General features: G+C 47.8%; 1 protein-coding gene and 1 long non-coding RNA gene across 3 annotated transcripts in view; one reads left to right on the forward strand and one right to left on the reverse strand.

The window, feature by feature from the left end:
• The window catches only part of SMARCC2 (SWI/SNF related BAF chromatin remodeling complex subunit C2), a 2,756,167-nt gene that overhangs the window by 409,148 nt on the left and 2,322,732 nt on the right, over window positions 1-24,287 (forward strand). The gene's annotated exons all lie outside the window — the stretch shown is intronic.
• Window positions 20,517-22,403, reverse strand: LOC138582449 (uncharacterized). Its single transcript, XR_011305022.1, has 5 exons — window positions 22,246-22,403; window positions 21,995-22,147; window positions 21,563-21,715; window positions 20,947-21,086; window positions 20,517-20,778 (listed from the first exon to the last, which is right to left on the reverse strand). It is a non-coding gene; the product is annotated as an uncharacterized lncRNA (long non-coding RNA).

A 24,287-nucleotide genomic window follows, 5' to 3' on the forward strand; every position in this document is an offset into this window, starting at 1 on the left:
AGCCTACAGGATCTTCTTCATGATCAGTCTATTGATATGCTTTCTGTTGCTTGGTAATTGCTAATTTGACTTGATTCGGCTGTCGGAGCACCCAAGGACTGCTACTGCTGCAAACTGGCATATGACCTTTGGTGCAGCGCAGGGATGTGCTGCTCATCTCGGTTTCCCAGAGCTTGCTGCCAAGATTGCTCCTACCATGCTGGTTTGGCCAGGCTGAAGAGCTGAGGACAACACCTGGTGTCCTGTGTGGCTGGATGTGCAGGGGGCTCCCCCATTGGGGCTGTGGTTCTTTGTGCTGTGCTGCTCGCCTGCTGGGGTGGCCAGGTGAGATGCAGGGATCTGCTGAGAAGACTGGCCCCTGACTAGCCTGCAGGAAGCTCTGGGGCTGGCTGAGGTTGACCGCACGCAGCCCGAGTGCATGTGGTGTTATGGGCTGCCTCGGACCGGTGTGGGTTTTGGGGACGTTTCTCAACACGCGGCTTGGTACTGAGGACGGTGCAGGTAGCGCGCTCCTGCAGAGTGGTGACTTGCTGCAGAGGCGCCTGGGTTGGCCTGCGCCCCTCCCGGGCAGCCACACTTGCGGACGCTGCCACAGCAGACCTGTAACATTCTAGTGGAGCCGGGTGCTGACGGGGACATCGCAAGGCACCCTCTCCTCTGGGCTGCGTGGGATCGAGGGACCAGCGAGTGTGTGGGTGCCACCTTGGCAATAGGGGGAGATTCTACCCGATCAGATGACTCATGTGTATTCCCTGTCTGTCTGCCCTACCTATCTGGAACTGTGAGTGGGGGAATACACTGGAGTGGCTCCCCTAGCCGCCTCATGCCAGTCTTGTATTTGTATTTATTTTAATTTATATAGCGCTTTAATCAAAAGCACTTTACAAGAGGAACAAGTGAATACAACAAGCAATACATGACAATGAATCTAAACCAGAAAACAGTACAAAGAACAATTTACATTAATGATGAGGATAAGTACAAATGGAGAGGGACAGGAGTGAGAGGTGTAGGATGAGTTGGTGGAGGAGGGTGTAGTGAGAGAGAAAACAATGGGTGCTAGGGGGGAGAGTGGAAGAGATAGGATTTTAGAGAAGTGCAAAATGAGGGGTACGAGGTGATGGAGCGGACGGGGAGAGGAAGGTGGTTCCAGTGGAAGGGAGTGATAAGTTGCAAGGAGCGGACACGAAAGGAGAAACGGGGGAGAACGGAGAGAACGAAAAGGAGTATAGAAAGTGAGAAGGGAGGATAGGTAAGGAGGGGCAAGGCCATAGAGGGCTTTGAATACTAGACAGAGGAAGTAAAATTTGAGCTGGGAGTGAAATGGGAGCCAGCCTAGTGAGTTAAGAGAAGAGGAGATGGAGTTGAGAGGAGGCAGAGGGAGCGAATGGCAGAGTGGTAGACCGATTTGAGGGGGGAGAGCTGAGAGGAGGGGAGTCCGAAGAGAAGAGTAGAGCAGTAGAAAAGTCTGGAGAGGAGGATCGAGGAGATGAGGAGTTTGGTAGCTTGGAAGGTTAGGAAAGGACGAATTTTGCAGAAGTTGTAAAGGTGGAAACGGCAGGATCTGGCAGTGAGGGCAATGTGATGAGAAAGAGAGAGGTGGGGGTCAATGTGGAGACCAAGGTTGCGGGCATGGGGGGAGAAGGGAAGTTGGGAAAGAGAATGAAAGTAGGAAGGGAGGGAGGAGGAGGAAGAGTGTTGGCAGGGAAGAAAAGGAGTTCAGTTTTATCTGCATTAAGAGTAAGGAAGTGAGAGGACATCCAAGATTTAATAGCAGAGAGGCAAGAAAAAAGTTTAAGGTGGATGTCAGGAGAGAAGGAGGAGAAAGAGAGGAAGAGCTGGGTATCATCAGCATAGAAATGACGTGAGACATCAAAGGAGGAGATTATGGGAGAAAGGAGGGAAGTATAAAGTGAAAAGAGAAGGGGGCCAAAGCGAGAACCTTGGGGAACGCCGTGGTTGAGTTATGCTGCCTATTAATTTACGCCTGTTACACACCTTGCGAGGGTAGTAAATTGCGGTGGCCCTGCAAGAAGGCTCCAGTGGCTGCAGGGGGATACACACTGGGCCTTCTGATCCTGTTGACGGAGGGGAGCAGCTGGCGCTAAGACCCGGCTCTGGTGGAGGGCAGGTGCTGCAGCTGATATGCCCACGTGAGGTTGAAGGACTGCCTGCGGGGCATTGTGGCCTCCTTCCGGTGATTATGTCTGCAAAAGAGGCACAGAGACCCTGCTCGGTGACAACTTCTTTGAGGGGGGCGGCGGGCCTCAGCGGGCTGTGTCATTACCTGAGGATGAGTGGGTGTCAAACCCTGGTGATGATTGACAATCTGTGCGAGGGGCCTGATATTGCTTGACTTGGGGTGTCCCTGGGGCTTCCTTTTTCTGAGATTGGGACCGGCGGCCTACATCTGCACCCAGGCTGGGGAAACACAATAAAGTTCATGCTAAGCAGAGAGTGTTGGAATCTTATACACGCAAGAACTTGGATGGTGGGAACACCTTGCAGGGTGACCAACTGGCAGCTGCGCCTTTACTCACCGCAGACCAACATGGAGAGTCCCAGATTCTTGCGGCACTACAGTCGGCGCTTGAGCAGAAGATCGATTCAGCCATAGTGGATGTTGGCTTGCTCAGACTGGATGTAGGAACATTGGCAGACAGAGTGAATGCGGCAGAAATGCAGGTGCATGAACATACTACAAATGTGTTGAGTGTACAGTAGGAGGTCCGCAAGCTGTCGGATAGGGTTAAGACCCTGGAAGGAACATCGTCTGGTTACTGGGCCTGGCGGAGGGTGCGTATGTTGAGACGTTGCTGTTGAAGGCACACTCTAGCAAGGCTTTGCAGTGAAGCATGTGCATAGATCCCTTGTCAGGTGCCCCCTTACCCCTAGAACTGCCCTGCTCTCTGCAGTCACTGATTGTGCGTATTCTGAACTATAGAGACAGGGAAAGAATTCTTGCTTTTGGCCGAGCTGGCGGGATTATAGAAAGGGCCTCTTTGAGACTGTCCGTTTTCCCTGACTATACGCTGCAGGTACAGAGAAGATCCATATTTTCACCCCACCAATGAACGCCTGCACAAGGCAAATTTGCTCTATATGCTGATTTAGCCTGCTAAACCTAAGGTGCTGCACAATGACACGGCACTGTTTTTCAAGAATATGACTGAAGCAAATGCTTAGATGGATGCAAATGCCTGAGCGGCAGGGTGACAATGTGAAAGCCAATGTACAAGTAATGACGAAGTCCCCCGCAAGATATTGCAAGTGGTATCGGGCAATTTGCAAGGTGAAGGAGACTGGGGCTCTTGCCTGGTCCACCGGTCCCACTTGGCTGATCGACCGCTGCTGCTGTTGGTGCCCCCTACCATTGTTAATTTTGGCACCAGTTTGGAGGTGTCTGCTGCCGCTCACCGCCTGGGTGATGTTAGGGCGTTATACATGTGGGAAATGCAGCTGATCCTGAATATGCTGTGTGCTATTGTGTGGCTGGTGTGAACGGTTTCTTTTTCCTTTCTGTGTTGGGTTTTCCTTTTTTTTTTTCTTTTTTGGAGGGTTTGTTTGGTTTGTTTTGCCCTTGCCAGTTCCCGAGCCCCTTGTTCATTACTGCTGCAGCGATGGCGCTGCCCTCCGCTTGGTCCAGCCCTGGGCCTGCTTGAGAGTTAGTTGGATACCCCAGGGTTCTATGTGGGGGTGCTCCACGATATGCAATGGGCAATCTATGGCCTATTTAATGCGAGCAGTCACATGGAATGCGTGGTGTCTTAATCATTTTGTTAAACGTAACAGAGTGCTTTGCTACCTGTGCAGGAACAAAATCGAGGTTGCCATGTTACAGGAGACACATCTCACTGCTGAGCGGCAAAAGGTGATGATTCGGAAGTGGGGAGGGACGTCCTTTGGCTCTACCTACTCTGCATATGCCAGAGGAGTGCTAATTTGGATAGCGCCGTCGGTGCCCTTTAAGGTGCTACACACGAAAAGTGATGATGAGGGGAGAATGGTGCAGGTTCATGGATACTTCGGTAATAGGGGTATCTGCATCATCTGTGCCTAACCATGATGCCTCTGCCTTTTTTCACTCACTGTACCCAAGGTTTTCCCCCTACCATGCATGGGTGTGGTTGTGGGGCGGGGACTTCAGCTGCACACTGAACCGCTCCGTGGATAGATCCAACACCAAGTAAAGGAGACCGGCCCCTCCTGCCAAGACCTTGAATGCTTTGTTGTGACACCTCCGGCTGGTGGACGTTTGCATGGAGACTCTCGGGGTTACTCCCACTATTCCGCACCTCACGTGGTACACAACAGCATTGATTATGTTTTCACGGGCGATGAGCATCTCAGTGAGCTCACTGAGGTGGAGTATAAGGCCACAGTCCTTTTGGACCATGCACCGCTCGTGGTCACGTGGCAAAAAACACCTAGCAGGCCCCCGATTCCCACATGGAGACAGAGCTGAATCACCACAGGAGGGGATTCTTAGGGTGTACATGGGGGACACGATTGTGGGCTACATTGAGACAAATGCTGGCAGTGTGGATAGTTTCGGCACCCTGTGAGACACTTTCTAAACTGTGTTGAGGGGAGTGGCAATAGGACAAATGTGTGGTGTCTGGAAGGACCTGATGCGCGCTGTCCTTGAATCTGAACAGGAAATTGAGGCTGCAGAGCACAGGGCTTCACTGAACTGAAACAGAAATATATGGCTGACTGGATAGTACCGTGAACATTCGGCCTTCTAGAGGAATAAGCGATTCACCCGTATTATTATTTTTCCTCACTCTACCAGCTTGAGGTGTTTGGGGATTCAATTGCTGGTCATTCGACCAGGATATGCAACATAAATATTCATACAAAGATGGCGCCCAGATAATTAGGTCCCCGACAAGAGATGCAATGTGAAATAAACGTCTATACAAAGATGGCGCTCAGCCAATAACGTTGCTGATGAGACTCTGGCCGCATATAAGATGTGCATCCCACGGCCCGAGTTCAATTAGTATCATAGAGCGCAGAGTTCAGTCGCCTGATGACATACGGAAACGGATTAACATTAACTCATTTACTCTTCACAGAGAAACCTACAATGAAGGGAATCCATCTAAAGTTTAATATCTTCCATTTACAGAAGAGATGGCAAGGAAAGGTTAACTGAAGTTAGGCAAAATAACAAAAAGAATTGTTTACCATATAATACCAAAATCAAAATACAAACATTTTTGTCCGGTAGAGAACATCTAAGAAAAGATTCTCACTATCAGACAGAAAATACAAGTCTAGAGATACAGCCCATGTTCACCTTCACTGTAACTAAGGTTAGTGTCTGACATATTAAGAGAAACATCAAATGACCAGCACTAGGGATTTTTCACCATGTTTTAGTATAGTAACTGGTTTTAAATATTTTGTTTGTAATGTAGTGTCTGCGCATAAAAACATCTAAGGGATGCCAAGATTAAGTCATCACATAAAAGAATACACCATCCTGAAGAAGGCTCGTTAACAGAAAGCGTTAGGGAAAACGCCATAAAAAACAAGGACCGAAACATATATCGACTATTCCCGAGGCCCCGATCAAGAGCCTTTGTTATACTTTTTCCGATGCTCTAGCAGAACTCTCGAGCATTGGCACATGTTAATGTAAAGTGCTTCATTCATTGTGGAATAAAACTAGAAAGCACCTTATTTTTCGATAGCTCAAAAGTACTGTATGTATGAAAATCAAGTCAAATGCTATGCTAACCCCACTGAAAATCCACGGTTATATAAATATATCTGTGCATATAAAACTCTGCTTTTTTGTATTGTGAAAAAAGTGCATGATTAAATACAGCGTGAAGAAAAAAAAACAGTATAGTAATGTCACTCCAAACCAGTGATGTGGATATAAGGGAGGGTTAACCAGTTTACACTTTCGTTTTCTATGACTGGGATATGTTAGGCAAGTGTGGCTATACAAAATATATGGAGAAACTGCATGAGGGTGGGAACAAGCTGGGGGTGTTTCTGGCGTGTTCTGCTGGGGGTGTTCTGTGTCGACACGAAGACAAACGGGAAATAATGCATGCTATACTCTGTGTTGCGTCACCAGGCGAGACCAAAGCGGGATCAATGATATCTTCTGCAGATACTATGGCTTCCTGTACTCGACAGGTGTCAGCAGCCAGGACTTCTGGCGCACTCACAGATAGTTTCCCCAATTGGACAGTGGAAAGGCCACTGCCTTGGATGCTCCTTTGACTGTGGAAGAGCTGTAGTTGGCCATACGGTCATTGCCCTCAGGCAAAGTCCCCTGTGCCGACAGGCTGCATGGGGAATTCTGCAAGGTATTTGCAGTGAAACTGGCGCCCAGACTGCTTGAGTAACTGCAGGAAGCTTATTAGGTGGGCCGGCTTCCCCCTAGCCATAGGGTGTTTATCATTGCACCTGTGCTCAAAACAAATAAACCTGGGCTGGACTGCGGCTCTTACAGACCGCTGTCAATTGTCAACCAGGACTGTACAATTCTTACGGCTCTAGTCGCAAATCAGCTGCAGCCTATGATTGGTACCCTGATGCACACGGTTATGTTCCAGGGAGGAGCACAGCATGGAACCTGCAGAGGCTGCATCGTATCATTGATAGGAATGCATCCTCTGATGCACCACTGGCGGTGGCCTTGCTAGACGAAATTAATGCATTTGATTCAGTGTGATGGGACTGGATATACACAGACCCCCAGATAGGAGAGCTGCAAGATGCCCTGGATCTCATTACCCTGCCACATTTCCCATCTGTGAAAGGTACAGTGAGCAAAAAGCGATGGCTCCAGACTCTCAAAGTGGGAAAGAACCACAGAACAGGTTATCATCTCATGTTCTTTTTGGAAAGGGTTGCGTGCTACCTTTTTTGAAAAACATTTGCAAGGAACTTGGGGTTGGTCACCCTGAGTTACCTGGGGGAACCTAGACATTGACCCCCTGCTCAATGTGCTCAGAGAGGCGTAGCTCCACCTCACTGATGAGGCCCAACAAGGCTGAAACACGTGTATGGGGTTGCTGTTGGTACTGTTGTTCAGAAGGGAATTGCCATAGCATTTCGGTGCTGGATTGCCCATGTGGGCGGGACAAAGACTGATATGTAAATTGGTATTTTCCCATCTGTGTAAGGTACAGTTAGCAAAAAGCGATGGCTGCAGACTCTCAAAGTGAGAAAGAACCACAGAACAGGTTATCATGCCTTGTTCTTTCTGGATAGGGCCGCCTGCTACCTTTTTTGAAACATACCTGCCACACTAAAACGAACAGCAAATGAATATGCTGCAAGAGCCCATAACCCCAGAGGAAGTCCTAGCCACAATAAGAACATTGCCCTCGGGAAAGACCCCAGGCACAGACGGGCTGCCAGGGGAGTTTTATAAGGCATATGCCGACACGTTGGCGCCGCTCCTAGCCAGAGTATACAACAAAGCATATGAATTGGGAATCCTCCCAGATAGTATGAGGGAGGCTTTGATAATCCTGCTCCTCAAACCAAACAAAATAGATACACACTGTAGTTCCTACAGAGCACTGTCTTTATTGAACCAGGACACCAAAATCCTTACAGTAATCCTAGCGGACAGACTGAGGAAAGTAATACCAAGGATTGTAAATCAGGATCAGACTGGATATGTTCCGGATAGGAATATTAATGGGAACCTGAGAAGGCTACATCATGTCATTAACAGCACTAGAGACAGAGCGGAGTGCTGCGCCGTGGCTTCATTAGATGCGACCAAGGCGGTTGATTCGGTCCACTGGGACTGGTTGTATGCCATTATGGTCAAGATGGGAATAGGCCCGCACTATATGAAGTGGGTGAAGCTAATAATACACCCAACCAACAGCCAGGGTCAGGACAGGTTACATGTTCTCGGACAAGTGGCAACTGCAAAAACGGATGAGACAGGGTTACCCCCTGTCCGCAATGTCATACGTAATTGCAGCAGAGCCCATTGTGGCATTCCTAAAACAGGAATATAGTGATGCCGGAATAGACATAGATGGGGTCAGGCATATAGTATCAATGTATGCAGATGACATGCTATCATACCTGAGTAACCCTGAAGAGAACTTACCATATGTGTTTTGAGGTGCTTGACAACTTTGGCATACTGACCAGGATTTGAATAAACAAGAGCAAATCATGTCTCTTCCCACTAGCAAAGTTGGCGACTTTTGAGTATGAAGAGCTGCTGACTCTTCCCCTACCGTGGAGTAGGAACTCATTCAGATACCTAGGGCTGAACATATATCACGGTCCAAAGATAGAACACGAATTTGATGCAATACAGGCTAACGAGGGCTTGGTTAAATCGATGGAATTTTGGGGCAAGCTACCGCTGTCAATGGCAGGATGGGCGGCACTGTTAAAAATGGTGGCACTACCAAGGCTTATGCACTGCTTTGGGATCATCCCATACAACATTCCCAAGAAATTATTCCTAGACCTTGACAAAGTATGCAGGGGCGTCTTATGGCGGGGCGGGGGGAGCACAGGGTTGCACTAAATGTGTTGCAAAGGCTGTATGCAATAGGAGGGTTGAAGATCCCCAATTTTGAGCTGTACTTCCTGGCGTGCCACTTGCAGTATTTGGTGCAATGTATGGCAGATGGCCCTACAGTGAAGACAACTCTCTTACAGCCAGCAATAAAAAGATTATGGGGGTCATTACGAGTTTGGAGGTAGCCATGGCGCTATTAGTGCTATGGCTGCCTCCAAACCCGGGTCCGGGTCCGGTCTGACAGAATGGGGACTTACCAGGTCATTCCGACCTTGGAGGACCGGTAAGTCCCCACTCTGTAGACCATTCCTCATTCCCATTTGAGCCCCCATAGGGCTCAATGGGAATGGGGAAGGCGCTAATTACGGGCCCGCAAATAGCAGGCCCGTTATTAGCACCCTGGTCCCTTAGCGGGACCTGCAAAGGATGTGTGGTCAGACCACACGTCCTTTGCGGGTCCCGCTAAGGGACCTCGGAATTGGGTGGTAAGGGTTTAATGGCACTGGCATCATTACCGGTGACCATTAACCCTTACCGCCCAACTCAGAATGAGGCCCTATATCTTAGAGACTTGATTTGGACTCCCCCACTGTAGTCACACGTTCATCCACATTTAGTAAAGTTGGGAATACAGATATGGCAGAGGACCTGCAGCACCATGGGACTGAGAAACCCAATATCTCCACAAACCCCCCTGGTAGCGATAATGTCAGACACACAGGGATTTAGAGCAAGGGTGCGAGCACATTTGGAGTCTTGCGGTATTGCTACAAAAGGGGATCTGAGGAATGAAAATAGGTTGTTGGAATTTAAGGAATTGCAAGATTCTACGGGTATACACAGGAGTCAATTTCTACTACACAGGACAGTGCTATGTACAATTAAGAGCAGGTGGCCAGCTGTCACGGAGGATACAACAGAGTGCGAAGACGTTGAACCAATCATAAACATCTCTGAGGGGGGAGGGCACGCTATATCCAGAATATGAGGTATTGATAGATATTAGGAAAGATTTCGTAATTGTAGGGAATTTTCCTTCCATGTGGCAACCCCTAAACTTTTTGCTATTGTTTTTAACCTTGTTCTTGACTTTGCCAGAGAAGTACAGCCTTCTGCCGCACTTCTCTGGGCTTTCGCTCCTTTCTTACGGGGAAACTGACATGCCCTTAAGACAGTCAGTACCGGGGAACGCTGTTTCCCGTAGTTTCTTTTATCATGTTGCGGCTTTAGTGCAACATGACACAAGAGGGCACTGTAAGCTAAGTTACAGCTCTCTTGGGTCTCTAGCCTTCTACAGGCCCTAGATACTCTTTTAGGATGGTATTTGATCGGTGCAAGTCATTCAGGGACTCGGATGGTGGCAGCGATCGTTTTGTTTATTTTGAGCTCCTTTTGGCGTTCTGAGCACGTTTTTCGCACTGAACCCAAAATGGTGGCCTGGCTCCAAAAATGGCCAGTCCACGAGGCTCCTTTGTCCTGTCCACTGACCGTCTTGCTCCCTTCACCTTCCCCAGGTCGAGCGACCCGGGGCCTTCCTTATTTGGGCATGTACTTTCCCGCGAAACGTGGTTGCTTTCGCGGGCTTCTACATGTCGTTTGTGTGCCTCCAGGGTGTGGGCTGGGATGTCTGGTCCCAATACACATCCTGGGTGCCAGAGAGTCTAGGGTGGTGTGAATGCCTGGGACCACCGTGGTCCGTGATTGGTCCACGTATGGAATGTGTGTTGATGAGCGGATCTCCCATTGGCTCCCCTCCGTTTTGGCGCGAAGGGAACCGTGGATAAGAGGGAGCTGGAAACACCACTACCATGTCGATCTCCTGAGTTCTCACGAACGAAGGAATACAGGAGCCAAGTATCCTGCAACCAAGAGGCTGGACCGAGGAATCGCTGGTGACCCGCTGAAGGAATCCTCCTTTGCACTGCTGTCGTCCTGTGAAACCCTTTCCTCCTTGGATCGAACCAGAAGGCCTGTACTGGTGCTTCGACCTTTGGAATAGCAGGAACAGCTATTCCCGGCGACTTCATCATCTCCTGCCAAGTAAGCCTTCGGAAGTGTCTCTGGGCCATCCAGTTGACTGACCAGCTTACAAGGGAGTCCTGCTCTGTAACCGCCGCCAGGTTGTGTTGTATTTCGAGTCCTTGTCACTCTCCCACGCTTCGTACACTTGGCGTTCCCAAGTCTGAAGGGAGGAGTGTACATTTGGCTTGAATACACACGGCCGCTCCGTTGTCCTGCTGCGGCAACAAAACTGTGCTGGTTTCGTCGATTGGGACGTCTTTTTGCTCTACACGACTACGAGGCGTTCCCTGCTCTTCTGAACCTGCCAGCTGCTGAAACTAACGTGGAGAAGCCTGGGTCTGCTTGCTTCGGGGACCGGTGAGTAGTTTAGCTAGGATCTGGTCGCCCTCCTGCAGTATCCCATTGCTTTTCCCTGCTGTGTAAAAACAGCACCCTTTTTGCCGTACTCGCGCTCTGCTTCTGCCCACTGTGGAGGCTGCGCTTGAGTTGCGGAACCTGTTCTCCTTCTGCTGTGCACTAACCCGAACTGCCTGACTTCCTCCGAAGAGCTTCCCCTTTTGCCCGTTGGCACCGGCGTGGCAGGTACTTTGAGCACAAGGCTCCACTCTTCGCAGGGCTCGGACTTCCATCTAGTTAGGTGCCTCTGAAGACGAACTGAGTCTAAAGCGTTATCGCACTGCCTGTTTTCCTTTCCTTTCAGGTGGACTACATATTTCGTGCTTTAAACGCTTGCGACTGTGTATTTGTATATATATTGTGTTGATATGGTATGTGTTGGTTGAATATTGTGATTTTCTCGCTACGGTCATTATTTTAAAGGCCTTAAAATAAATGTGTATGAATTTTTGATATAACAACTGTTTGGAGTAGTTTGTAAGCGCTCTTGCTTTGTGTGCTCATTGCGGGCTTTCAGTCACCCTCACCCCTCTTGAGACCTAGTCTTGACCGCCGCGATCGCTACCTTGATTGGTCTGGCTTGTCCAGAGGTTACCCTGTTCCAAGTAATTAGGTTGGCCTTCTGAACTTCTGCGCCACCAGGACAGAGTTCAGAAATCCGTCTTAACAAATTGGTGTACAGCGGTGGGATACGACTGAAGGTATCCAGTGTTGCGCTCGAACTAAGGCATTTCAGGTTATTCCAAACAGTACACGTAGTGAATTGTTGTAATATAACTTTTAAAAGGCCATAGTCCTATCAAACAGTATGGAAACAAATATGTTGTTAACTTTAAATGCTTCCAAATCAGAAACGCTGAAAAAGATGTGTGCAGAGAGAGGTGTTTCCTCTCAAGGCACGAAATTGGAAATGATCCAGAGAATCGTGGCGTGGCAAGAAGCGCAGCTTGACGCTATAACTTCCGAGGACAGTGCAGAAGGTGGTGGGGCTGCTCTCACTGGCAGAACCGACGGTTCTGCCGCTGCACTGATCCATCGCGACCACGAGGACAGGGAGGATGTAATGTCTAATGTTTCCTCTGCCAGTGCTGATGGGGAGGCTATGCTTGAATTCAAGAAGCAAGAGCTGCGGTTTAGGCAGCCGGAGCTTGAATACAGCATAGCCAAACTAAAAATCGAACAGGCAGAAAAACAGAAAGACACGGATCACCAGTTGGAACTGGCCAAGCTTCAGGTTGCAAATGGATCCAAGGGTCCTAGACATGGGTCTGGGGCTTCCTCTCATCCACGGTTTCCAAAAGATCTGCTCAGTGTGTATGAAGAAAGGAATGACATTATGGACTGGCTGAATGCGTTTGAGTATGCATGCGAGGTTCAAGAAGTTGACAATGCTGATAAGATTGCGTGGTTGCTCAGTAGACTGCCCCATTCTGGCTGCAGTGCCATTATGGAAATGTCGAAGGCTGAGCGGGCTGATTTCGCAATGTTAAAGCAAACTCTCATTTTAAAGTTTGGGAAGACTCCGGCCCAATATTTAAAGCGTTTTCGAGAGTATAAGAAAAAGGAAGGTGGTACTTGGGTATCTTATGTCGCTGAATCTTTGAAAAACTTAACTGGCTGGGTCGAAGGTTATAAGGTTTCTACCTTCGAAGGCATGATCAATCTGGTCATGCTGGAACACATTTTTGCTTCTTCTTCCCCGGAGCTTAAGCAGAATTTGGCCGATTCGAAGGAGATAGATCCTAAGAAGCTGGCCATTGCAGCAGACTTATGGGTGTCACATCGAGTGTCCCATAAGGACAAAACTCATCCTGGTAAGCAGGAGGAAGGGAAAAAGTCCAAAGATATGGAGGGTGGGGAATCTGCTAAATCTTCTTCCCATAAGGGCCACAAAAAGAAAAACAAGGGTAAGACACAAGAGAACTCACAGGGTAGTGGAGGTCAGCCTCTGAAACAGAACTCTGGTTACAATAAGCCTCCCTACGTAAGCAGACCCACTGGGGCTTGTTTTTCTTGTGGAGCAACTGACCATGTGAAGGGGGATCCCCGGTGTAAGGTTAGAACTTTGGGGGTCCACTCCGCTAATCTGGCCTTCTCCTCCTACGAGGAAGAAGAGATTACAGGAGCATCCTTCTCCTCAGACTCATTTCCCAGCGGAATAGAGGCTGAGGTAGTTTTAGTGTCCCTGGGTTCCTAGGAGCCTAAAGTCGCAGAGGCTTATGCTAGGATTCCGGATAATACCAAGCACTACTTTAAAGACAGTGTGCTGATCAATGGAGTGGATACTCCAGCTCTTAGGGATAGTGGGTGCAGTCGAACTGTAGTGGATTCTACCTTGGTAGACTCAGAGGAAGTTGCCAGAGCTACTCTGATGCCCACTAAGTTGGCTGACGGCCCCCTCCGTATGTTTCCCGTGATCCCTGTAAATCTTACTTTAAATGGTACAGCAGTCAGGATTCCAGTGAGCATTCAGAGAAACGTCCTGGGAAAGGTCTTGTTGGGCAATGATCTCAGAGCTTTAGGGCTCGTAGGAGACACTGCCGAAAGACCCTACACACGGTCTCAAGCACGGGCAGCATTGGCCAAGTCCAATACGCCGCCCCAGCCGAAGGGGAAACCCAAGGCGAAAGGAGTCTACAAGTCAAGACGAGGGAAAGAGAATATTCCCCCGAGCTCGCCTACCACTGCGGTGGAGGAAGTTGGTCAATCGCCCGGGCCTGACGAGGAGGTGGCGATGCCTGAAGTATTCGACCCCAACGATCATCCTGAACTAAAAGACTTGTTAGTTGAAGGAGGTCCTGATAGGGACGAATTCAGTAAAGGCCAACGTGAGTGCCCATCTCTGGAAGGCCTAAGGAGACAGGCCTGCTCCCAGCTTGAGGGTGAACCTCCTGGGAAGCAGAGGATTTATTGGGAAGGTGGACTCCTGTATAGTGAGCCCACAGAGTCTACAGAAGGAGACCACAGGAGGTTGGTGGTTCCCCTTGCTGTTAGGCCCTTCCTCCTGCAGTTGGCGCATGAAGTTCCCCTTGCTGGTCACCTTGGTATGAAGAGGACCAAGCAAAGGTTATCCATGCACTTCTACTGGCCCAAGATGGGGGTGCAAGTAGAAAGTCACTGCAGGAGTTGTGCCTCCTGCCAGTTGTCTGGTAAGGTTGGCGCGACAATCCAAGCTCCGTTGGTACCGCTCCCAGTTGTGGGGGTACCATTTGAAAGGGTAGGGATCGACATGGTTGGTACCCTTGACCCGCAAACATCCTCAGGCAATAGGTTTATCCTGGTGCTGGTCGACCATGCAACCAGGTATCCTGAGGCCGTCCCATTTACAACTGTAACTGCCAAGCCAGTTGCAGAAGCTTTACTCGGCATGTTTACTAGGGTTGGCTTCCCTAAAGAAGTTGTGTCGGATCATGGCAGCAACTTTATGTCGAAGTATAGGCAGGCTATGTGGAAAGAATGTGGGGACACCTACAGGTTCTCTTCTGCATACCGCCCCCAGACCAATGGTCTGGGGGGGCGTTTCAACAGGACGTTAATGAGCATGATTGGGGCTCTGGAGGAGCCTCAGAGAAGAAAATGGGATCTTCTTGTTTCATGCTTACTGTTTGCCTACCGAGAGGTACCACAGGAGGGTGTTGGCTTCAGCCCCTTCGAACTTCTGTTCGGTCATCCCGTACGGGGACCCTTAGCCATTGTCAAGGAGGGATGGGAGATGCCCACTCCCCCTGTTACTACCAATGTAGTTGATTATGTGCTAGGGCTCAGAAAACGGATGGTACTTCTGATGGGCTTGGCTAGTGATAAATTGAAGGCAGGGCAAGCGCTGGTGAAACATTGGTACGGCCAGAAAGCTTCCCTCATCAACTTTACACTTCGTCAGCAAGTCCTGATCATGAATCCCATAAGGCCTCGAGCTTTACAGGACAAATGGTCAGGCCCTTACCCAGTGGTGGAGCCCCTGGGTGAGGTTAACTATTCAGTGGACCTTGGAAGGCCTGGACAGGCTCCAAAAGTGTTTCACGGGAATAGGCTGAAGGCTTTCGTCCCAAGCGTCGAAATCGCAGCACTGCTATTGGCTTCAGACGTTGAGGAAGAGGAGTCTGAACCTCTCCCCGACCTGTTCCCAAGCAGTCCTTCAGTTAGCTCTTTTGAGGGTGTCCGAGTGGCCCCTCACCAAAATGGACAAGGCTCAGTGGTTTACCTTGGACATGAAGTAGGTGGAGGGAGGAGACAGCCTCTACTCAGTCAGGTACAAGCAGTACAAGACTGGCCTACCCCCACTACGCAACCCCAAGTGAGAGCCTTCTTAGGACTCACGGGGTATTACCGCAATTTTGTGGCAGACTATGGCACCATAGCTGCTCCTCTGACTGCCCTCACAACTCCGAAGAAACCCAAGAAGGTAACTTGGACCGACGAGTGTGAGAAGGCCTTCAATGGCTTAAAAGACTTCTTGTGCCAGGCCCCTGTGCTCAGGGCCCCTGATTATCAAAGACCTTTTATCGTGCAGACGGATGCCTCTGACACTGGGATAGGAGCTGTACTATCACAAGTAGATGAGAAGGGTAAGGAACACCCTATCGGTTTTATTAGTCGCCAGCTTAAGGACAGAGAGCTCAGATGGTCCACGGTAGAGAAAGAATGTTTCTCTGTTGTGTGGGCCCTAAGGAAGCTGAGGCCCTACCTCTATGGGACCCACTTCACTGTGCAGACTGACCATAAGCCGTTAAAGTGGCTAATGAACATGAAGGGGGAGAATCCAAAGTTGCTTAGGTGGTCCATAAGTCTACAAGGCTTCGACTTCACTATTGAGCATAGGCCAGGTGTCCAACATAGCAATGCTGATGGGTTGTCCAGAATGTTTAACCGACCTGAACAAGAGACTCATCCAGGGGTGGATTAGTTCCCCCTGTCCATAGTCTGGGAGGGGCGAGTGTTAGGAAAGATTTCGTAATTGTAGGGAATTTTCCTTCCATGTGGCAACCCCTAAACTTTTTGCTATTGTTTTTAACCTTGTTCTTGACTTTGCCAGAGAAGTACAGCCTTCTGCCGCACTTCTCTGGGCTTTCGCTCCTTTCTTACGGGGAAACTGACATGCCCTTAAGACAGTCAGTACCGGGGAACGCTGTTTCCCGTAGTTTCTTTTATCATGTTGCGGCTTTAGTGCAACATGACACAAGAGGGCACTGTAAGCTAAGTTACAGCTCTCTTGGGTCTCTAGCCTTCTACAGGCCCTAGATACTCTTTTAGGATGGTATTTGATCGGTGCAAGTCATTCAGGGACTCGAATGGTGGCAGCGATCGTTTTGTTTATTTTGAGCTCCTTTTGGCGTTCTGAGCACGTTTTTCGCACTGAACCCAAAATGGTGGCCTGGCTCCAAAAATGGCCAGTCCACGAGGCTCCTTTGTCCTGTCCACTGACCGTCTTGCTCCCTTCACCTTCCCCAGGTCGAGCGACCCGGGGCCTTCCTTATTTGGGCATGTACTTTCCCGCGAAACGTGGTTGCTTTCGCGGGCTTCTACATGTCGTTTGTGTGCCTCCAGGGTGTGGGCTGGGATGTCTGGTCCCAATACACATCCTGGGTGCCAGAGAGTCTAGGGTGGTGTGAATGCCTGGGACCACCGTGGTCCGTGATTGGTCCACGTATGGTATGTGTGTTGATGAGCGGATCTCCCATTGGCTCCCCTCCGTTTTGGCGCGAAGGGAACCGTGGATAAGAGGGAGCTGGAAACACCACTACCATGTCGATCTCCTGAGTTCTCACGAACGAAGGAATACAGGAGCCAAGTATCCTGCAACCAAGAGGCTGGACCGAGGAATCGCTGGTGACCCGCTGAAGGAATCCTCCTTTGCACTGCTGTCGTCCTGTGAAACCCTTTCCTCCTTGGATCGAACCAGAAGGCCTGTACTGGTGCTTCGACCTTTGGAATAGCAGGAACAGCTATTCCCGGCGACTTCATCATCTCCTGCCAAGTAAGCCTTCGGAAGCGTCTCTGGGCCATCCAGTTGACTGACCAGCTTACAAGGGAGTCCTGCTCTGTAACCGCCGCCAGGTTGTGTTGTATTTCGAGTCCTTGTCACTCTCCCACGCTTCGTACACTTGGCGTTCCCAAGTCTGAAGGGAGGAGTGTACATTTGGCTTGAATACACACGGCCGCTCCGTTGTCCTGCTGCGGCAACAAAACTGTGCTGGTTTCGTCGATTGGGACGTCTTTTTGCTCTACACGACTACGAGGCGTTCCCTGCTCTTCTGAACCTTCCAGCTGCTGAAACTAACGTGGAGAAGCCTGGGTCTGCTTGCTTCGGGGACCGGTGAGTAGTTTAGCTAGGATCTGGTCGCCCTCCTGCAGTATCCCATTGCTTTTCCCTGCTGTGTAAAAACAGCACCCTTTTTGCCGTACTCGCGCTCTGCTTCTGCCCACTGTGGAGGCTGCGCTTGAGTTGCGGAACCTGTTCTCCTTCTGCTGTGCACTAACCCGAACTGCCTGACTTCCTCCGAAGAGCTTCCCCTTTTGCCCGTTGGCACCGGCGTGGCAGGTACTTTGAGCACAAGGCTCCACTCTTCGCAGGGCTCGGACTTCCATCTAGTTAGGTGCCTCTGAAGACGAACTGAGTCTAAAGTGTTATCGCACTGCCTGTTTTCCTTTCCTTTCAGGTGGACTACATATTTCGTGCTTTAAACGCTTGCGACTGTGTATTTGTATATATATTGTGTTGATATGGTATGTGTTGGTTGAATATTGTGATATTGTGATTTTCTCGCTACGGTCATTATTTTAAAGGCCTTAAAATAAATGTGTATCTATTTTTGATATAACAACTGTTTGGAGTAGTTTGTAAGCGCTCTTGCTTTGTGTGCTCATTGCGGGCTTTCAGTCACCCTCACCCCTCTTGAGACCTAGTCTTGACCGCCGCGATCGCTACCTTGATTGGTCTGGCTTGTCCAGAGGTTACCCTGTTCCAAGTAATTAGGTTGGCCTTCTGAACTTCTGCGCCACCAGGACAGAGTTCAGAAATCCGTCTTAACAATAGATCGCTACTTTAGAGTCGAATTGCAGTGCATGGGAAGATGGGAAAACGAATTGGGGAAATCATTTGAAGACAAAGAGTGGCAAAGAATAGTCCTATACCATACGAAGATCTCTAGAAACACCAGACTGCAGCTGCTCCAGCTTTACATTACACAAAGGGCATATCTGACGCCAGCTGCAACAGCAAAGTTCAAGGGTGCAGGTAAGCAGGCATGTCCCAAATGTAGGGAAGAGAATGTAGGCATGACATACATGTTCTGGGAATGTCATAAGATACAGGAATTTTGGAGGAGTCTGGCAAACTGAGGGACCTTAGGAGGCATCAACCTTGACATCCAATCCCCGGAAGAGTTACGACTCTTTGAGAGAAGCATTAAACATAAAACAATGGGCAGGATTAAAGACCTAGTATTTGTGCTGGCTAAACTCAGCGTAGCTATGCAGTGGAAAGCTGCTAAGGGCCCGAGCATTGATAGATGGTGGGAAGACCTGAGGAAATGGGCAATAGTAGAAACGGGGGTGTGGGAGGAGGCACTTGGAGAGCAGAAACAAGAATTTGGAACAGAAATTCTGCAGTGGACTGCTCTAACAGTAACATTGTTTAATCAAAGTGAGGGCAAAAACGCCTCACAGACCACACAAGACGCAGCTGAGGAGAGTGTATCGCAAAATGGGACATGAAGGTTGCAAATTATACACAGGCAGTTATGGGTGGGGGGGCGCTAAGTTAAAGGGGGTATAATTTTGTTGAAGTTTGGAAGTATATGGTTATGTATGCCACTATCTGGTAATTGTTACTTGTTCAAAAAGATAATAAAGATGTTCGTATCCCCAAATTCTTTAGGCACCCCCTCCTTAACCAAGTCTCTGACCGTCACTACTCCATTAGGTTCCCAGTACTTCCTGACATTTAACCTCAATTGGTCACTCCCTTCCTCCAATGCCACTAGCGGGATCTGTGGGGAATATGGTGCGATGTCCCCCATCAATTGACAGGCTCTACGCCACATTACACACCCCAATCTCATCAACCTGGGTAAGCGGACTGTGCGAGAGTTCGTCATCCATTTAATTTCTTTTAGGTAAAACCGTGCCCCTGTTGCCTATAACAATCGTGACTCGTGTGTTTGTTAATCTGCCAGCCACTTGGCTACAAATTGCAACTGGCTAGCCACAAAATATACCTTGAAATTGGGTAGCTTTATCCCCCCCTAAGTCATACTCATTCTGGACTTTCCACAGTGCCACCCAAAATCTTGAGTTACACCACAGGGAGTCCCTACATATGCTATGCATTTTATTGAAAACAATCTCGGTATTGCAAACGGTACATTTGTGAAGAAGTGAAGAAGTCTCAGGAGTAGCACCATTTTTAGCAGTGCCTCCGTCCCATCATCGATAATGGTAATCTTGCCCAAAGGGATATGGACTTTTCAATCCCATTGAGTGCTTTTACTGTGTTCCGTGTATGTTCTAGCTGAGTATCATGATAAATATTCACTCCCAAATAGCGAATAATGTCCAATTCCCATTTAATTGGCAGCACTGGCAGCCTTCGCACCTTCTTCACAATGTATTTTCCCAACAGAAACACTCAAGTTTTACAGGTTAATTGTTATGCCTGATAAGGCTGCGTAGCGCTCTAGCACTTCTAAAATATATTGCAGGTTTGTCTCTGGGTGTTGAAAGTAGAGTAGCATATCATCTGCGTACAATGATATCAAATGTCGTCGTCCCGGTGTTTCTATGCCAGCCTCCCCACACTCATCTCGCAAATAGATTGCCAGCGGCTCCAACGCCAATATAAACCGCATCGGAGACCACAGACACCCCTGCCTTGTACCTTTACTTAACTGCCACTGTTCTGAAATTGTCGCCCCAGTTTCAACCCTAGCTACTGGTTCACTGTACAGCAGTCTCACCCATTTAATATATGTCGGTCCCATACCAAACCTTTCCAACACGCCAGCAGCCATGACCATCTGACCGATCTAGCGATGCCACCACAGACTGTCGCGTATCACCTTTAGTGCAATCTATCACATGATGCAATCTACGTAAATTACTGATACTATTCCTATGCGGGACGTATCCGGTCTGGTCTGAATGTATATACAAAAGGGTAGGGTAGCCCCTGGAGTGTCAGTGTAGATTCAGGGCAAAATATAGAGCAAACAACATAGGGCAATCCACAATGTGGAGTGTCATAAAAATGACTGTCCTTATTTTACTTTTCTTTTCCAAAAAATGTTCTGTGCACATATATTGAGTCACAGGTAAGAAAACACCAAAGATATGTCTGGAAAGGTATTGACTATTTATTAAAGATAAAATACAAAAAGATAAATTAAACAAAGCTTAATAATAAATTGTTCAAACAAAGAAAGAAATACATTTCTCTAAACATGAGAAACAAATTCAAAGAAAATATCATATTCAGCAATAAATACCAAAGACATTACAATAAAAAATGAAAACAAGAATAAATACAAAAGTTATTCTACAATAGACTTAATATTTTGTTCACCAAAGTTACTGAAAATGTCTATTGTGTATAGGCGCGTTTATAAATGCCAATGCATATCATATTCCTAGAGAGTTCTCTATTTTTGTGTGTGTCATGATCAATGTATGATCATGTTTTGTAATCTGCCAACGTGCCGGTTTTCAAGCAAAAAATGATTTTTATCAGTGCTGCTGATCTAAAATATTCAGATAAACAAGTAATGAAGGCACGTTTTGGCAATAGCCATTTTGGTTGGCATGGATTTCGGAGCCTTCCTCAGGGCAGGACAGACCTAAAAGGTGTCCGGGAAACAAAAAGGAGGCAGATAAATATATTTGTCAATATAGTGTTTTTCCAGCATATATAAGGTATCTCTTACCAAAACAAAAACATTTTTTAAAAGGCGGGAATCGTACTGCTTGTTGGGTTTTAAATAAAAAGGTGTCTACATAATACTCACCCTGTGTGTTAAACAGGGGTATGTAGACTAGTGAACCTTTTGGTTGCTGGCGACAGGCTTTCGTCTTGGGTATGCAATCTCGAATCTTGCAACTACCATCTTGGATCACAAAAGAGTCCAAGGATAAGAGACTGGAGGGTCTGGAACAAGAAAGAGAAAACGGAGAAGGAGAAAGGCATCAAAATGTGGGTTGTATACGAATTGTTCGAATAACAATTGACCTTCTGCACAATTGACCGAATTTAAACGGCCAATTAGGATATATATGAGGGGGGAAACCCCCTGACCCCCCCCCCCACCCAATCCAACCCCCACCCCAACCCCCCTCCCAATCCCCTTATATTATTATTACACCAACCCAACCCATATTATATATTAAAATGACCATACGGTCAATTGTGCAGAAGGTCAATTAGGACCCCTATTATTCGAACAATTGTGTCATTCGAACAATTGTAAACGAACAATTCGGGTAATACCAAAATGTGGGCTCACAACAGCTTGTGTTGTTAATTATACTTGGGTACTGTGAAAAAACAGCAAACTAAGAGCATGGGAACAAATTGGAGTGCTAGAGGTTTTTTCAAAGGAAAGGTTAAGGACCTTGGTGTCTTACCAAACGTTTCCTGATTGCAGGGGTTAGTATTTTGCTTTTTTCTTCTATGAACGGTGGTATTTCCTTAGAGTACACCAGTCTCGACAGAAGTTCCGACAGAGGGTGGTGTATGTAGCAAGAGGAGGAAGTCTGGTCTTGAAGAAACGTCTATCACTATGCACAGTGATAGACAGGGGAGAAAAAGAAGAGATACGGATAACGGGTAGGAGAATCATTCGTGAAACAGTCACAAAGTGAGTTGGTGACCATGAAATGCCCAGCTAGCAAAATTGTGCGGTGTTGGGGCAGAAAAAGAAGAGGAAAGGGAGAAAGGAGAGAGAGGGAAACGAAGATGGAGAGGGAAGGGGGAGAGAGAGGGAAGGGGGGGCAGTGGAAGAAAAGAGAGGGATGAAAAATAGAGAGAGAAGGAAGTATATATAAATGTATATATACCTAGCACTCAGATGTGGGCTTTCCTCATAGATGAAAATGAGTTGAAGCACTGAGTGTTGATTTCAGGCTGGATGCATGGGCATAGCAGTTCGTCACAATTTCAAAGAGAGCAGGATGAGCTTGCACAGAGTCAGGCACGTAGTAAAGGAGAGCCTGTTGGCAATAATGAAAACAAATGACAGATGTGAGGACTATGTTTAAAAAGTCTTAAGGCTGTAGTTGCTGGTAATAGTACGCAAAGCGAAACTTACTATTAAATGGAAGCTAATGCCAAAATCCTTCGGTCTCAGATCATGTAGGAGCTGCTCGATGCAGTGCCTGTATCCGGACGTCAAATTGAAGCGTCTTGTAGTCATGGAGACCTTTCGTGGGAAATCCCATGATTCCACGGGGCTGGTCAAACCATGAATGGGGCTGGGGGTGAACACAAGAAGAAATGTTTGTAAACCGGGTAGGCACAGATATTATCAGCCTTTTGTTTAAAGGGAAATTACACTAAAATGAAAACCTGCCAAAGTGTGCATGGAATAAAGGAAAAAGAGAAAGCAAGGGAAATAAGGATAAAGAGTCACCCAAGTGAATGGTATGCTCGAACAAGAGAGCAGCCATTGTGTCAAGGAGGGCGGCATGCGGGCACGGTGTTTCCATAGTAACCTGAATAGTGAAACTGAAGAGGAGTCGAAAGCAAAGTGCATGAACATTGCACAGGTAAATTGCAGTACAAAAGGGACGGGGAAAGCATAGTGTATACGTGTAAATGTATATACGAGCATAAGTAAACAACGTGCCGACAAAGTAGTATATGCAGCAAAGGCATATATAATGCACTGTTGGAAATTGAGACTTAAGATGCATGTGCCTATTGGTACATGGTGGGGTGCCCTGGAATCGGCCACCACGGATTGCAATGTGAAGGCAAAAGGGACACAGAGTGTTGGGCGGTCCTGATTAAGGGATTGTCGTAGTGGTGGAAAACGATTTTGGTTGGAACTGAATGGAAAAAGAGGGGGGGCCTTGCTTGTTAATCAGTGGTCCTGTTGTTGACTTGCAAGAAGGCAGGTTGAGATGAAAAACAGGTCCCGCCATGGAGTCCTGTGTGCCCAGCCTCGCAGTGAGGCGGAGCAAGAGTCAAAAAGTTCTCTTACTGTAAGGTGGTCTATGAACTCATCAGAGTTCGGAAAGATTTCTTAAATGGATGCCTCATGTAGGGCAAATAAACTCTTCATTGAGGCCATGATGGAAATAATCTAATCTGTAGATCCATTTGGCTTCTTTTTGTAGCAAGCTCATTGCAAGGTTGGTAGAAGATACAACTGTATCCACCACCCACCACAAAATGTCATCAGCTGTATGTTTTGCTTCAATAAAGTGATTGACGAGTGGTGCACTTGTGTTCTTACATCTTATTCTTGAACGATGTTCACAGATTCGTATGTGGATGGGTCTCAAAGTCTGACCCACATATCTTAAGCCGCATGGGCATTCAATCACATATATCACGTTTTTTGGTCTGAATGTATAAACTTAGCTATAATCTGCCTGAGTCTTGGTGCCATCACCACTGTAAGTATCTTCCTATCCTGGTTCAGTAACAAAAGGGGCCTATACGAGCCGCAATCCTTGTCTGGCTTATTTGGTTTCAAGAAGGGGACTATCAACGATTCTCTCAAGGATCCGGCAATCTGCCCGTCTCCAGCTATTCATTGAGCATTTCCAGCAGTGGTGTTAGGATATCTGTCTTGTATTCTTTATAAAATTCGCTGGGGAGCCCATCTGCCCCTGGGACTTTGCCCGTTGGCAACTCTTTAATCACATACTCCAGATACTCTATCGTAATGGAAACCTCCAATCTATCTCGTTCTTCCGTGCTTAGTTTGGGCAGTCTAATCACGGACAGTGTTTCCTGTATCTCTGCTACATCGCACCCTGAGGTTTCCTCATTTAATTTCTTGTGATATTCATAAAAGCACTTATTCACTCCCTCCTGCGACTGATACAGTTCCCCATTATTCCCAGCTACTGCTCTGATTGGTTCTCGCTTTTATAGAGCCAGGCTAACAATCGCCCTGGCTTATCCCCTTCAGCGTGTTGTCTCCCAATGTATCTCCTGTAGCTTATATTGTTCCAGTGTTTCCGACATTCTTCTTGTAATTTCGTTACTTGCTGTCTTTCTGCTAGGGACCTGTTTCCTGTTTGTGCTATATTTTCTAGCCTGTCTTCTACCCCTTGTAATTCCTGTAAAATAACGTCTTGCATTCTTTTAGATTGTGATATGGCCACTCCCCTCACCACT

This window comes from Ambystoma mexicanum, chromosome 3q (genome assembly GCF_040938575.1).
Source record: "Ambystoma mexicanum isolate Mex_15411 chromosome 3q, UKY_AmexF1_1, whole genome shotgun sequence".
NCBI lineage: Eukaryota > Metazoa > Chordata > Amphibia > Caudata > Ambystomatidae > Ambystoma > Ambystoma mexicanum.